The sequence below is a fragment of the Thalia democratica genome, chromosome 2, assembly GCF_965202585.1.
Source record: "Thalia democratica chromosome 2, ktThaDemo2.hap1.1, whole genome shotgun sequence".
Classification (NCBI taxonomy): domain Eukaryota; kingdom Metazoa; phylum Chordata; class Thaliacea; order Salpida; family Salpidae; genus Thalia; species Thalia democratica.
In genome coordinates, this window is record NC_139166.1 from 17,296,554 (window position 1) to 17,312,747 (window position 16,194).

The window sequence follows — 16,194 nt, forward strand, 5'->3', positions numbered from 1 at the left end:
TTTGTTTAGTTGTAGTATAGTGATATGTTAATTTATTACTTATCCACGACTTAAATCAGTTTATAAATTTAAATAACAAATTTTCATTAGCTAGAAAATTTTATAATATATTTAGCAGTTTATTTCTACAGTTAGTTTTATCATTTATAAACACCTCAATTTATTTTCTCAGTCATCATTTAATCAAAACATACTTAGATTTAAAAATATTAATTTTAATAAAATCATAAACTTAATATTCTTTGGTCACACGTATGGATACATACAAATAAAAACAAAAGCAATTACAAAATAAAATGCACGACTTGAAATGAACATTTTTTACAAATAAACATCAAGTTTATAGCCATAAGCGTTAAACCACGTGAGAGTTTACCGCTTAAACTAGCAGATAAACTGTGTATAATTCTGCTAGCGAGCGAAAACGCGTTGAAAATTTGCAACGCATTATTATAGATCATTTTGTCGAGCTAACGGCAAAAAAATTAACGCTTGAACGCACATATGCTAGCATTTGACTGCAGTACAGAGCTAGCTGCATTTTCATTTGAGATTGTATACAGTAATTTCTCCATTTCAATACAAGCATCGATGGTGTAACGGTCAGCTTTGGTGCCTTCCAAGCACTAGTTTCGGTTTCGACTTCCGGTGGACATGTATTCAACATAATATAATCTTAATTAGATAAAACAGGAAGTAAGGATCAACGAAAAAAAAAAGTGTTTTAAGTAGTGTTCGATAGTTTAGTTGTTAAACTCATTAAAAAATAAGCTATAAATCAATAAACCTAAAACATACACAAAAGAGTGATTGTTTTTATTTAAGTATTATAAACTGAATTAAAATTACTATATTTAAAAAGTGTATTTATTCAGTTTTGTAAAATCAAAAACTTCAAGATAATCTACAGAACTCTATTTGAATTCTAATTGAATTTAAATCTACCTGTTATAATTCAAAAAAGCTACGTATAGTGTAGTATATAATTTAAATACTCAGTTTATCCTCGACTACTGGGTTGGCCGAGTGGTTAAGGCGTTGGACTTAAGTTCCAATGGACGATTGTCCGCGTGGGTTCGAACCCCACATCCAGTATTTATTACGTGTAGTATTATTATTTTTCTTTTTATAACTGTAAGTTTTGAACTAAAAAAAGATTTGGCTTAAAAGCCTTATAAATTTTATTTATTTAACTTAAGTGTTTACAATTTACTTTATAAGTTCATAGTTTTAGAAGCTTGTAGTTTTTATGTTTAGTTGAGAAAGTTTTTAAGTTTTTATCCTATTTTACGCATCATAACGTGTTTTATGCTATTAACTTACTATAAAGACGTTTCTAAAAGTAAACTAAAAAAGTTTAAGCTCGTTTTCTTTTGACTGTTACCTTAAGTTATAGTAGTGATTTTAATTAACATTTTAAAAACTAAAACACCATATTTAGAGGGTTGAATACGTATGAAAGTTTAAAAAAAAAAACTTTATTAATCATAGATAATTTTTATAGTATATTTAGTTTATAATGCATGGAATAACTTGAGTGATTTTACAAAAAACTAAGCGTAGTAATACATAATTAAACTAAATGTAGTTTAAACAATAGATAAGTTTCAAAAATAAATAGAGTATAAATAAAATATATTTTGCTAATTGAATCTACGGTTTTCTACATTTGTTGATAAATAGTTTTATTACATCTTGCTCTAATTATTTGTTATTTAACCTACATTGGGCCGACAGGCTACAAAGTTTTACTTATATGAACGCGATAGTTGGATACCACGTAACCGACTGCGTGGCCTAATGGATAAGGCGTCTGAGTCCTAATCAGAAGATTACGGGTTCGTGTGTCGGCGTGGACTTCTTATTACAACTGCATTAGAGGTAATTGGTTGGCTTGGAAATAATCTATTTGTAAAATTCGACCGAATAAATTGTTTCCTAATATTTCTTTTTGATAAATATCTTCAACTCAAAATTTAAATTTAGTAATGTTTCACCTGTTTGAACTAAATCAAACGAGATCATCACTTGAAAAAAAAACTGTTATTTTTTTTCAATATAAACATGTAAGAAGACATTAGGCTATACTTTATTCAAAACTTGCGTTTATGTGTAAGAAAACAAAAACAAAATAAAACTTATAGCTTAAAGTTATAAATTTCGGAAAATCAGTATATCGCCAGGTTAGTTTATGTCAAGGTTAGAAAAATGTAAGCTACTTAATAATAATATAATTTTAAAACATAAATAAAAAATATACTTACAATTAGCATGCTTATAAGATTCGTGAACAACAAGAAAAAACAACTCTTGTAACTAAAACACTAGGTTAATTACTGCTTTTAGTGTTTAAAATTCAATTATTGTATTGTGACGTAATTATAACTTAGGCATATAAAATCTTAAAGCTCTATTTATTAGAAATTTTGAAATTAGTTACTTTTGTTGGTTTTAATATTTGCTTGTACAAGTTGAAATAGTGGGGAACAGGTCAAAATTACACGAAGACAAAATTGCACGAGGGCACAAAACTGCACGAAGATAATTTCGCACCAAGGGTCAGTTTTGGACGTAGGGTCATTTTTGCACGAGAGTTAAATAAAGCAAAAGAAAACTATAAGATAAATTAACATAATACCAAAATAAATATTAATGCATAAAGTAATACTTATTTTATATGTATAAGTATATAATTTAAAATATATATTATATTATAAATTATAAATATAATACATTATAAATAATATATTTTTAAGTATATAAGTACTTATACATCAATGTATAAGTAATAACAAAAATTAAAATAAAAAAACAACTAATAAAAGTTGTTAAAAAAATAAAAAAATAATAAAACAAAATAAATTAATCAAAATAAAATAATAATAAAAATAAATAAAAAAATCGTTTTAATACAAAAAAAAAATTCAACCTGTGCAAAAATTTCTTCTTGCAAAAGTGACCCTTCGTTCAAAAGTGTCTTTTTGCAAGTTTATTACGTGCAATTTTATCCTCTCGTGCAAAAGTGTCTTCGTGCAAAAATATCTTCGTGCAATTTTGTGCCCTCGTGCAATTTTGTACGCTCGTGCAAACTTTAACGCTACACTAAATAGAAAATAGTGATGTATTTATCAAATTTTCTTAAGGTTAGAAATAAAGCATTTTAAAATGAAAACATGAACGTATTAACTCGTTTCCTTTATTTAAAGAAGTTCTCCCGTCAGCATTCGCTATATTCATCTTCTCATCATTACTCATGCAACAATACGACAACTTGCAATTATAAATAAAAACTAACTTTAAAGGTGATTGAATTAAAAAATTTTAACGCGTTCTTACTCGCAGTATGTCTGTGATGTTGGTATACTATCAAAATCCACCCGCGTTCAAAATCCACCCGATCAAAATCCACCCGCATTCAAAATCCACCCGATCAAAATCCATCCGGTTCAAAATCCACCCGATCAAAATCCACCCGGGTCAAAATCCACCCGATCAAAATCCACCCGAGTCAAAATCTTCCCGATCAAAATCAACCCGATCAAAATCCACCCGATCAAAATCAACCCGGTTCAAAATCCATCCGATCAAAATCCACCCGATCAAAATCAACCCGACTCTAAATCCACCCGTTTCAAAATCCACCCGATCAAAATCCACCCGGTTCAAAATCCACCCGATCAAAATCAACCCAACTCTAAATCCACCCGTTTCAAAATCAACCCGATCAAAATCCACCCGATTTAAAATCCACCCGATCAAAATCAACCCGAGTCAAAATCCACCCGATCAAAATCCACCCGAGTCAAAATCCACCCGATCAAAATTCATCCGAGTTAAAATCAACCCGAGTCAAAATCCTACCGACACAAAATCAACCAAAGTCAAAATCCAACCGAATCGAAACAAGCACCTTGTTTATTTATTTCTTTTTAAATCAAGTATCATTTAAACAAATCTCACCACTCTAAAGTACCAATCTTAAACAAGTTTTATTTAAAAAACACTTATAAAATCTTGTATTTTTGTCCCTTATAAATTGACTTAAGAATATAAAAACTGTACTACAGATTGAACTTATTTTGTGAGGTTTTTTGAGTTGTTATTTGGTATTTTTGCTTATTATAAGGAATTTTTGACAAAAATATTTTTGTTTTTTTGATTACTGAATATAATTTTGAATAGCTACAGCCGGCAAGCAGCTTTTAAAGGTACTGTTGTTTTTGATATAAGTATAACTATAAGAGCTAATAAAAGTTTAACAACGTCAGGATAAACAAATTAAAGTTTTACTATACAAATATGACTATGTTAAAACTTTTAGAAAACTAAAGGATGTGCCAGAAAAAATAATCTTGTATTATCTCAATCACAATTACACGACAATCAATTATAATTTACTGTTTCTAGGTATAAAATTTAATAATTTAGAACTTTTAAGTAATTTTTAAACAAATACGTCACACGATATAATTTTTATAAAAACTGAGTATTACAAGTGAAAGCTACCATTTATACTACAAATTAATCCATTTAATTTAGGGGTCAGCAAACTGCGGCCCTCGAAGTGTAAATATGTGGCCCTCGAGCATGTAAATTTGGTCAACTAAACAAAACAAAATTTAAATTGAAATTTTCAAAAAAGAAAAAGAAATTATAATAGTTTGTTTTTAAGTTTCTGAATATCATTTAAAAATCATTTATTATGCTTAAGTCTTAGATGTGAAAAAAGACAGATAGTAAATCTAGAAGTTTTTCTTTAAAGTTTAGACTTTACTTTTCCTTTTAAACAACAAAAGCTTACGTACTTGGATAAATTACTTATATAATATTGCAAAGTTTTTTTAATTGGCAATTTTACATGTTTTTAACTTTTAAAAACACGGTGACTGGGTTGAAGTAACTGTTGTACTTTTTTTGTTTCAAAAAGTTGCAACCCGAAAAACTTTAGATAGATTATTAAGGTATTTAAAGGTTTTAAAAGAAAAACTTACACTGTTTAAAATGAAAGTATTAATATTTGTTTATATTTTAACTAGTTTAACAAAATCACTAAAATTTTAAATACGTGATATGCTGTGCATTAAATAAAAAAAGATTTTTTTTAACTACTAAAAAGAAAATACAAATAAAATAATAGAAATTAATTATAAAAAGTGTACATAATGATCTACACCTGTTTTTAATGATCTACACCTTGTAAATAATAATAGAAATAATAATATGACACAAGTTTAAAAAAAAAAAGTTTTCGACTTTAGAAAAAAATATACATTTTAAATATGCCAGGCCTGATCCCTTTAAGTAGATAAACGTGACTAAAACAGATTAAAAACAAAAATTGAATAAAACAACGGCTCGCGGAAAAACTTGAAACATGAAATTTGGCCCGAGATAAACAATTGTCTGCCGACTCTGATTAAATCCAACTGCATCTTCGTTACTTTTAATTACAAAAAAGTAAAAGGCAAACGTTTAAAATTCATTTAGTTTGTGTTTTTTTTAATATAATTTTTTTATGTGAAAGGTCTTAACAAGATATTTATCTATAAAAGTTCTCTTTGTTAAGAAAAGGTCACTAATTTACTTTAGATAGTTACCTTTACTGTATTGCCATTTAAAGATTTTTCAATATTAACTTTAAATTAAATATTTATTAATTTTCGGTTTTATTTGTTAGACAAAATTTTCACGCTTTTAAAGTTAATTTGTCTACTAAAAAATTTGTTATAACAATAGTTGTCTTTACCGTTTAAATTCGTTATAACCAATATAAAATTTTGTTTAATTTTAATATTGTTTCATTTTTAATTAAATTACTTAAAATTTCTCAAGTTTTAACAAATGGATTTTTTTTATATGAAGATTATATTTAAAAAAAAAAAAGGTAAATAATAACATTTCCGTTTCTATGAATTAAAAAATATCAATTAACAATATAATATTGAACAGTAAATAATAATTTATCTTACTTAATTACAATTTCTATGCAACTTTATATTTATAAAAAAACACAAAACGTTTACAACTAATTAATTAAAAACATGCAGTTATAGCTTTTAACTTAAATTGTCGGAAATTAATTCAAGAAAATTTATCGCATGTAAATTAAAAGTTTTAGATTAGAAAATTTAAAATTTAAAATTTAAACGTTAACCAAAAGAGATTAAATTTTATAAAACCACTCAATTAATCACTTTCAAAACTGGCCTTAACCTATTAATAAAATTAATAATACGATTGTTTAAGTTGATACAGTCTGGTACAAAAATTCATAAAAATAACTTATACTTGAATTTAAACTCTCTTGTCTGAAATACATACTTTTTTTAATGAACTTATGTAAAAATAGAACATTTTAATAATAAATTAAAAATGTTATAAGTTTTTTTTTCGTAATATTTGTTATAAATATAGTGTCATTTCTAAAAAACTCAACTTATTTGTTTACTACTACAATTCTAAAGTATATAATTTCCCTAGCTCAAGTCTAACTACTAACTTTTTTAGTTGCAATTTACAAGCTATTTGAGCAAACTCAATGAATTGTAGAGTCGATATTTGTTTTATGTAAAGGACTTTAGAATTCATAGAAAAATGTTTAGCTTTTTAATTTGTACTATTAGTTAAAAAATAGCAAATTAAGTTGTTATCTAATTAAAAATAACTTATAACTTTAGTTACTTTAGACGAAACAATTTTTAGTTTTTTCAAAAATAGATGGTTTATAAAAAAAACATTTAATAAAATAAAATTCAATTAACTTAAACACTTTGAAAAAACGATAATAGCAGCTAAAATTATTGTATAAATTAAAAAAAATAACTAAAAAATATTTATAACAAAAATTAGATAGAAAACAATAAAATTGTTTTAAAACAGTTATTGATTTCTTACATATTCCTCATTTATATTTTTAGTAAATTAGTTTTCGTATTTTTATATTAAAATTTATGTTCTGTTTTTAAAAATTACTAATAAAAGAAACGTCAATAAATTGTTTACTAAACGACAAATAAAAGCGCTCAAAATATTTGGTCCTAAGTCCTCTTGCACGAACATACCTTAAAGTTATCGAGTCGCACACCAAAAATATCTTTTAACGTCTTTTCCACGTCGAAAACAATAATGTTTAAAATATAATTAATAGGTGATAGTTTTTCCAAATTTAACAAAGGATTTTTATTTTATTATCACGTAGCAATTTTATATTAATCTTTATCTATATTTTATTTTTTATAAACACTGTTAGTTGAAATTTTTTATATAATAAAATATTGTAAGTAATACTATTTTGAAATTTAAGTAAAGCACAAAACACAAAACTTTTTACATCAAAAAAAAAAGCTCAAAAATTTTAGATTAATATTTTAATTTTCTTTTTGTAACATTTAATTAACATTTTCGATAAATTTACATTATTTGGTATTTGATTTTTGTAATTTTCTTTAGCTTAATAAATGTTATTAAAGATTCTTCTAATTTATAAACTTCTATAGTTTTGATATTTTAATTTACTATGAGTTATCCTTAGTAAATATTTTTATTTAATTATGATTGACTTTGGGAAATTAAATTAGAAGGAAGTTTAAATGGATTGAAACTGAGCGTAATTCTTTTTTTATTTTTTTTTAACTTCTTTTTTTAAAAGTAACACCAACACTACTAACATTAATAAATTATAAACATTTTAAATACTTGTAAAGCTACTATGAATTTTTTTTTAATGCTGTTTAAATATATTGTTTAACTTATTTTTTTAATTATTTTATTAAATAAATTAAAATTTCTTTCTTTATAAATACTTACTCTTTTTTATACCATAGTTGTTTAAACATATAACTTTATTCAATATTACAAAATTCTATTAGAAATTAATTCTTATTTCGAAAAAAAATGAACTCGGGTTGATTTTGATCGGGTGGATTTTGAACCGGGTGGATTTTGAACCGGGTGGAATTTGATCGGGTGGATTTTGACTCGGGTTGATTTTGATCGGGTTGATTTTAATCGGGTGGATTTTGAACCGGGTTGATTTTGATCGGGTGGATTTTGAACCGGGTTGATTTTGAACGGGTGGATTTTGACTCGGGTGGATTTTGACTCGGGTTGATTTTGATCGGGTTGATTTTAATCGGGTGGATTTTGAACCGGGTTGATTTTGATCGGGTGGATTTTGAACCGGGTTGATTTTGAACGGGTGGATTTTGACTCGGGTGGATTTTGACTCGGATGGATTTTGATCGGGTGGATTTTGACCCGGGTGGATTTTGATCGGGTGGATTTTGATCGCGGGTGGATTTTGATCGGGTGGATTTTGATCGGGTGGATTTTGATCGCGGGTGGATTTTGATTGCGGGTGGATTTTGAACGTGTCCTGTGATGTTCCTATTAAAAATAATTGTTTGAAGCATAGTTTATCAGAACTTAGTCTTGAAACATATTTTTGAATTTTTGATTTGTTTGAACTCAGTATAAGCCAAGTTTATCAGCACTGAAAGCTTAATTAAATATTTCAAAGTTTAAACACTTTATCAACTGTGAAATTATTTAAAAAAAAAACATGAAAAAACATTTTTAAATCCTTTTAACAAAACAGAACATAAAATTAAGAAAAAAAAGTTTGTTCTCACGTAATGAAAACAAATAAGATAAATTATTACAACGAAATTGAGCGAAATATAGTAAAAAAAATTAATACCTGACTAATAAATGCTAGTTGTAATGAAATACTTTGAATTTTGTACTTTATTTATGATCATTAAAGTATTATACTCGACTAAGGTTTATGTTTAAAGTTTTTTGAATAAAATTTATTGACAGCCAGTGGTAAACCAAAACTTAAAGAACAATTTTTCAAATGAATATCAATTATTTCTATAAAATTTTAATAAATTTTATTCTGTTGTTTTTGTAAAAACGTAGTACTGTAGTCAGTAAGTATATAAAATGTTACTGATTTTAATTGTTTTAAATAACCACAAAACACACGTATATTAAGAAAAAGTTGAAGAAATTACGTTCTATAGTTGCAAAGTTTGAAAAGTGTTTATTACGTTTCTTTCTTTAAGTATTTGTTGATATTAAATCATTGTTAATAAAATACATACCGATATAATCCATGAAATTAATTTCATGTGCTCGAGTTGTAACTTACTTTCACAAGCGTCGATGGTGTAACGGTTATCATCAGTGCTTTCTAGTCACTACATAACAACTTCCGGTTGATTCACCATTTACCAATAAAACTTTGGAAAAATACAAAAACTATTTTCTATTTTCTAAAATCTTAGAACATTTAAACTACAACAGCTGTATAGTGATAGAGGACCTGAAGGCTCATCATATAAACTAAGTATTACCATAAAAAGCTAACCTTGCTAATACATTCTAAATAGGACCTCTATGTGATATTTACCTAAGTACTGTTCAATAAGTTTTACAATTTATTACACATTACAATATAAACAAAGTAAACACACACTATAAAGAATACATAACATAACGGTCGATTAAATAATACTCAGCTTAAATAAGAGTTAACAGGTGGCTTTGGCTGGCTCACCATTCTACCAAAAGCAACGTTTATTCAAAGTTATCATATTTAAGCATTGAGAAATTATTCTTTTTTTTTGCAATCTCTTCTCTTATACAATTAAGAAAGCAGTGAAGCATGCATTACTGCTACACTCCCTTAACCTGTTTTTTTTTTAAGTTAAAATTTGTTTCTTAGATTTTAAAATTAAAACATAATTTATGAAATTTAGTTCATATTAGGTTCTTTCCCCCTCCTAAAAAAACTAAAAAAATCATTTCACCAGTTAAGTTATTTTTATATTGCTATTTAAAACAATAAAAACTTTATAGAAAGTATCAAAAGACTTGAAAAAATACTTATATACATAACATAAGTGCACATGCAAAGTTATAAGTGAATTATATTTTAAAACTTTTTACAACAACTAAAAAACTTAATATGTTTGTGTTAGTTCAAAATTTTATAAAGTCAGTCTACTGAAGTCCACTTCTTTTCCCATCATCTTGTCGAAAAACTAACGTCTAATGTCCATACAACTTTTGTGTTTGTTACAAATAGGAAGGTAGTTGTCGCCGACTGAATGAGTCCGAACATCCGCTAAGTCAGACGATGACCTTTAGTAAAAGTTTAAGTTGGTGATGAATCGATTCATCTAATTACATCGAACTTGATGATCTTCAACAAACTTACGGCTGTGACGTCATAATAGGCTGACATGAATTAGATTGTTCGTTGTAGTTGTCCATCGATATTTTAAGATGTATTTAATTTTATATTTTTAAAATAAATGTTATATTTAGTCACTCAAGATTAAAAGACATTTTAAATGCTTTAACTTTTAAAAGTTTTCAATAATCAAAACAAGTGTTTTACTAATAATATTAAGAAAGAAACTTTGTTTTCGTAAAGTAACTTTTAATAAGTGTAATGTTTTGGAAACAATTAAATTGTAATAATATTATCACAAAACTATTAAGTTTTTAAATAAACCCCAAATGAAAGAAATAATTTAAATTCGTAAACAAATAGAGGAAGGAGATGTTTTGAAATATGTTTAAAATAATCAATTACTCCTTTTCGCTACACAATTTAAAAACAAATGGCTTGAAAAAGCTTTAAGGAAATAACAATCAGATTTCGTAAATAAATAACAATTTTGTTTTTAAAACAATTGTTCAAATTAATTATGAGAGTTACTCCTATAAACATTTTTAAAGTATTTATCAAATATCTGCATCGATAAAAATTATTTTAATTTCTAAGATAATATTTTAAAATCATCTTAAGATAGCCAAAACGAAATTAAGTGTTACTTTTAAGTGAATGAAAATAACGTCATAAGAAATGTGCAAAACTTAACTCCCTTTTCACAAGTACATTAAGTTTCAGTGAAAAATCAGCTGTAAATGTTTATTTGCTAAAACATACATTTGTTTAAAGACTACTTAAGAAGCTTTTTTTTAACAAAATAAACTTTTTATTTCAATCTTCACAATAGCACACTGACGTTTAGTAGCTAGTTTTAAAAACTTTAACAATTACGAGTTATTTTAATGTGAAAACAAATTTAACAGTTTTTCAACAAATATTTTTCTACTTTCCTGATTAAATGCTTTTTTTTTCGAAGCAATAAAAAGTGCTTAAATGATTTGCTAGTACATTAGCTGCTTCCTTAGACTATTCATTTATTCTTAACCTCTAGTATAGAGTATTTGCTAAAAATTTTAAGAAATATCACTTTCTTTTCGACTAAACTTAGTTTTTTAAATCGAAAGTTTGCAGTATCATTACAAATAGCAACTTATTCGCAACATAAATTTAAAGAATTACTTGCTCATAACTTATAAGAAAGCTTTTGCTGTCTGCAGTTATTTAAAATAATCTTTTTCATAAGATAGACTTTCATTTTGTTACACAAAGGTAAATATAACAATGGCTACAGATTCAGTATATCCACAATATAAACATTTGTAGCTTACTTTGAGCAAAATGCGAAACATTAGTTAGAAGCTTTTTGTAGATGTTGAGAATAAAAGTCAACAAGAATCCTATTCATCGGGCTCATTTTTTGCTGCTAAATGTTTTCGTGGTTTAAAAAGTTCCTCCCTATACTTTTATAAAAAAACAATTGCAATGTGCATTTATTGCGCTCGGTTGACGACTTTTTCGTGTGTTGGGGTCTTAGATAAACTGCATTTTTTGTTTAAAATTGTGCACTTTGGCACTTGAAAAAAATATAAAGAAGGTAAATGATAATAACCACGAAAAAAAGAAAAAATTTAGTATTACTTAATCTTGAATAAACAACACTTTGGTTACGCAGTTTTTGTATACCTTTAACACAATAAATAATTTTAAAGGCGATTTTTTTAATAAACACTAAGTAGTTTTTACAAAGAAGATATTTAAGAGAAAAAGTCAAATTTTGTAGAAATAATTTTTTGGAGGTCGTCGTGACTTTTAAAACTCTATTTAAAAAATTTCTGAAATTTTTTTAGACTCAAGTTTGTATATAAGTTAAGTGAAAAGTCATCCCACATTAAAATACTAAAATGATTAATGAAAAAAGTCTGTACATCTTCTATTAATTAAAAAGGTGACTTCTGTATTTCTATAAATTATATACTACAGCAATTCAAGAACAAAATAATTCGCTGCGAGCAGAATTTAAATCTGAGCGGGCAATGCCCATTAGATTTCGAGTCCAACGCCTTAACCACTCGGCCATCGCAGCTCCCGTTGGAAATATACTTTTCTTGTTTATATAGTTAAGTAGTTGCCAATACAAAACAAATCATATTAAGAAACTAAGTAAATAAGCTTTTTTAAGTATATATAGTTTATAGTTACAAAAGACTAAACTTTTCAAAAATTTGTTATTTAAATGTTATTTAGTTATGTTTTAGTTTTGTTATTTAGTTCTTATATCCAACGATAACTACCAATAAATTTATATCAATACTAATTTACTCGTAATTATATTCAACAAAATATATTCTTCGTAACTAGATGAAAAATGATTAATTTAAAAAATAAACAATGCATAGGCAAACATAACTATTTTTTTTTTGAATTGAGATGATAAAATTAATTAATTTTCTAAAATATAGTTCATAAAGTAGCCTGACAGGGTACTTGAACCCCTGACCGTTGGATTAAAAGTCCAACGCTCTACCGACTGAGCTAGCCAGGCTCACGTCGACACTGAAATTATAGCGTTTATAATTAAAATCGTTATACATTGTGACGTAGTGATTCAAACTTTGTGACGTAGTTATTGAAACTAATGTTGCAAAATGGAAAATACTTTTCAAATTTTTTATTTAGTATTTAGGCTGTTACAAATTAATGGTAATACAAAATTGTTAGTAATCTTTGAATTAGGAATTGTAGTAATACTAGCACTATTACTATCTATTAATAGTACTATTACTAATTATCTTTATATTTTAATTTATATAAGTTAAGTTTAGTTCTGGTAGAAAATTGTACAACAGGTTATTTATCTGTTCAAGTGTGAAACTATTTCTGCTGTTCAAAAAAGAAAAATAACACTTTTAGCAGAAAATACTTTCCAGTTTTATTTAAATGTTTGTTTCAAAGAAATCATTAAATAAGTTTAAATAAAAATATTTCACACGGAAATCAATAATATAGTGAAAAAAAAACATTATTTTAAGTACCATAACAAAATAAAATTTCATTGCAAAATCATGTTCTACCGGGACATGAACTCGGATCACAGAAGTCAGAGTTCTGATAACTAACCATTACACCATAGGATCATACGTTAATATTATATTTTTTGTGAATTTATAGCTACAAACACTATCAAACTTTTAGATAAGACACGTCTTGTTTAAGTTTGTTTTACACTTAATTAAATGGAATAAAAAGTATAGCTTTAACTACATTTATACATGTAATTTATAAAATAAGGCATGTAAAACAATTGATTTAACGATTTGGGATTACTTTTTTAATTATACTTACACGTTAGTTTTAAAAGTTTAGTTTTTGTAAAGAAAAAAAAAAACATAATTGTAAAATATATATAATATGAAGCTTTATTAATTTTTGAAATTTTTAGAATAAAATAAAAAAACAAGTATAGATAAGTTTATATTAAAAAAATTAGTTCTGTTTTTTCTATTTAGTTTGAACCGTTTAAAATAAAAAAAATTACAAACTAGTAATAAAAAAAAATCAATTTAAATATGAAAATGATAATTTTTTTGTTAACATAAAAACTAAACTAAATTTTACTAGTTAGTTTTGGTTACTTATAAACTTGTTTAAGGCTAGTATAGTTAGGGAGCGGGTCAAAATGACACAGCGACAAAATGACACGGTGCGTCACCTTGGCACGGTGCGTCACTTTGGTACGGCGACAAAATGACACGGTGCGTCACTTTGGCACAGCGACAAAATGACACAGTGCGTCACCTTGGCACGGTGCGTCACTTTGGCACGGAGGGTCACTTTGGCACGGCGACAAAACGACACGGTGCGTCACTTTGGCACAGCGACAAAATGACACGGTGCGTCACTTTGACACGGAGGGCCACTTTAGCACAGCGACAAAATAACACGGTGGTTAATAAGGGAGAGAACGATTTGTTGTGAAACTTCATTGGTATGGCCAACGATCTTATTTTTCTAGGAAATTTTTCGGTTTCCTGTCTTCTAACCGGTTTTGTAGAAATAGCAACAATTACATTGATTAACTTTAAAAACAAAGACCGTAGGATTTTTTGATTGTGACTTCATAAAATAAAGTGAAACACGTAATGTTAATACCTTCTATTGTCCATCGTCGTACTTATAAACAACATACTCATTTTTAAGCAGTAGCAAGGTGTTAGATGTGCTTAATAAACAAAAAATAGTTGTTTGTATCAAACAACGTTCACAACGATGCAAAAACAGCAACTTTTTTAACAAAATACGACTGCCAAAATTAAAGGATATTTATTTTTGATTTCTTTCGAATGGAAAAACTTAAATACAGTTTAGTACTAGAACTTGAAACGAGTAATAAAAATTAGAAAATGACTTGCTATTTTACGACTAGAAAGATAAAAACTCATATAAACATGTTTTTTAAACTTCAGCAATATTCTGATTTAAAAAACACAATCTACATTTTAGATCAATAATTCAGCACATCAATTCAATAAACTAGTAGATGTAAATACAGAGGAAAGTTTGTTTTATAAACTAAAACTCAGACGTTAGCGAAAACAACTTTTCTGCTGTTGTAATTCTGAATTCTAATGCGGTTTTTATTTTACATTTTTATACTTAAAAAAAATAATACTTGCGCTCTTTTGGCGACTTAATAGGTTGCAATTTTGAACTAAAATACTGCATTCCCTGACGACCTACGTTAGAAGCAACATCTTCAAAAAATCATTATACACTTGACTTAAAAGATCGAAATTTTGCGCCTCTATGCGACTTATGTTAGTTGCAACATATATTGTGCACTTACAAGTATAAACATAATGCTCTTTCGCAAATAAAATTGTGCACCTAAGCACTAAAATTGCATAGATAAAAGTATAAGTACAAATAACCGCAAATAAATTAGTTTTTTAGCAAAACATTCCCTACATCAAGCATCTCTTTAAATAAAACTCAATAAACCACTAATACACACTTGTAATACAATTGTAGACTTGCTTTAACAAAATACAATGTTTCTCACTTTTATATAAGTAAAACTTCGCAAAATAAAACATTATTGCAATTGACATTGTCAAGATTTTAAACTCGTTAAAAAGTTGATTAGTAATTATTTAAATTATTTTCTCGCTCCGTTTTTTAACGGATTAGGCGTCTGATTCCTATTAGAATATTCCTAAAGCTCAGGCAACTCGTGGTCTCTAATGTCTCAATACAGATATTGGAGACTACGGGTTGCCCATGATAATTAGGTAAATAGAGCGTCGCTTTCACCAATTACTTCCAATTGCCCAATACTTTCAAAATGTTGTCTATTTTATATCAAAATATTTATTTTTTCATCAGAAAGAAATTAACTCCTAATTAATAAACAATATTATTTTAAGATTTTAGAAACATCTTTTTAGAAATCCTAGAAAATGTATTTATTTTTACAAAAAACTCCGTTTTTATTCGCAAGATTAAAAATAGAAAATTAAATATTATTTTCATAACAGAATTAAGACAAAACCAAGTTTTTTAAAACTTTGTAATAAAACTCAAGAATATAAAGTAACAGAAAAGGTTAACTAGCAAATTAAAATCTGCTTTTACTGTATTATTATGAAATTTACTTACTGATTTTGTACTAAATATAAATGCTAAAGCTTAAATTTGTAAATTGTATTTTAAAATTAAAAAAAGTTAGTTTTGAAATTTATTAAACTAAGTTAAATGTACGCTTATTGTGTTAAAGTTTAATTTATAAAAATTTCTATATAAAAAACATTTCAGCTGTTTAAGTTTTTATCTTATGCAGCTGGTTTACATTTCAGTATGTAGTAACCTTAACTGCTTAAAAAAAATATTATAGTTGTTATGAAAATTAGGTAAATAAAAAGGCAACAAATTAGCTAAGTTTTAAAACACTGTTTAAATAGACCAATTCAAAAGGTAAATACAAAAAAATACTTTTGCATGTTCAGTTTACT

The 16,194-nt window shown here is 26.5% G+C and overlaps 2 non-coding genes across 2 annotated transcripts; one reads left to right on the forward strand and one right to left on the reverse strand.

Annotated features, from left to right (window-relative positions):
• Positions 1-1,012: 1,012 nt before the first annotated feature.
• Trnal-uaa (transfer RNA leucine (anticodon UAA)) lies at positions 1,013-1,095 on the forward strand. Its single transcript has one exon. It is a non-coding gene; the product is annotated as a tRNA-Leu (tRNA).
• Positions 1,096-12,187: 11,092 nt separating this feature from the next.
• Positions 12,188-12,269, reverse strand: Trnas-cga (transfer RNA serine (anticodon CGA)). Its single transcript has one exon. It is a non-coding gene; the product is annotated as a tRNA-Ser (tRNA).
• Between the last annotated feature and the right edge of the window lie 3,925 nt (positions 12,270-16,194).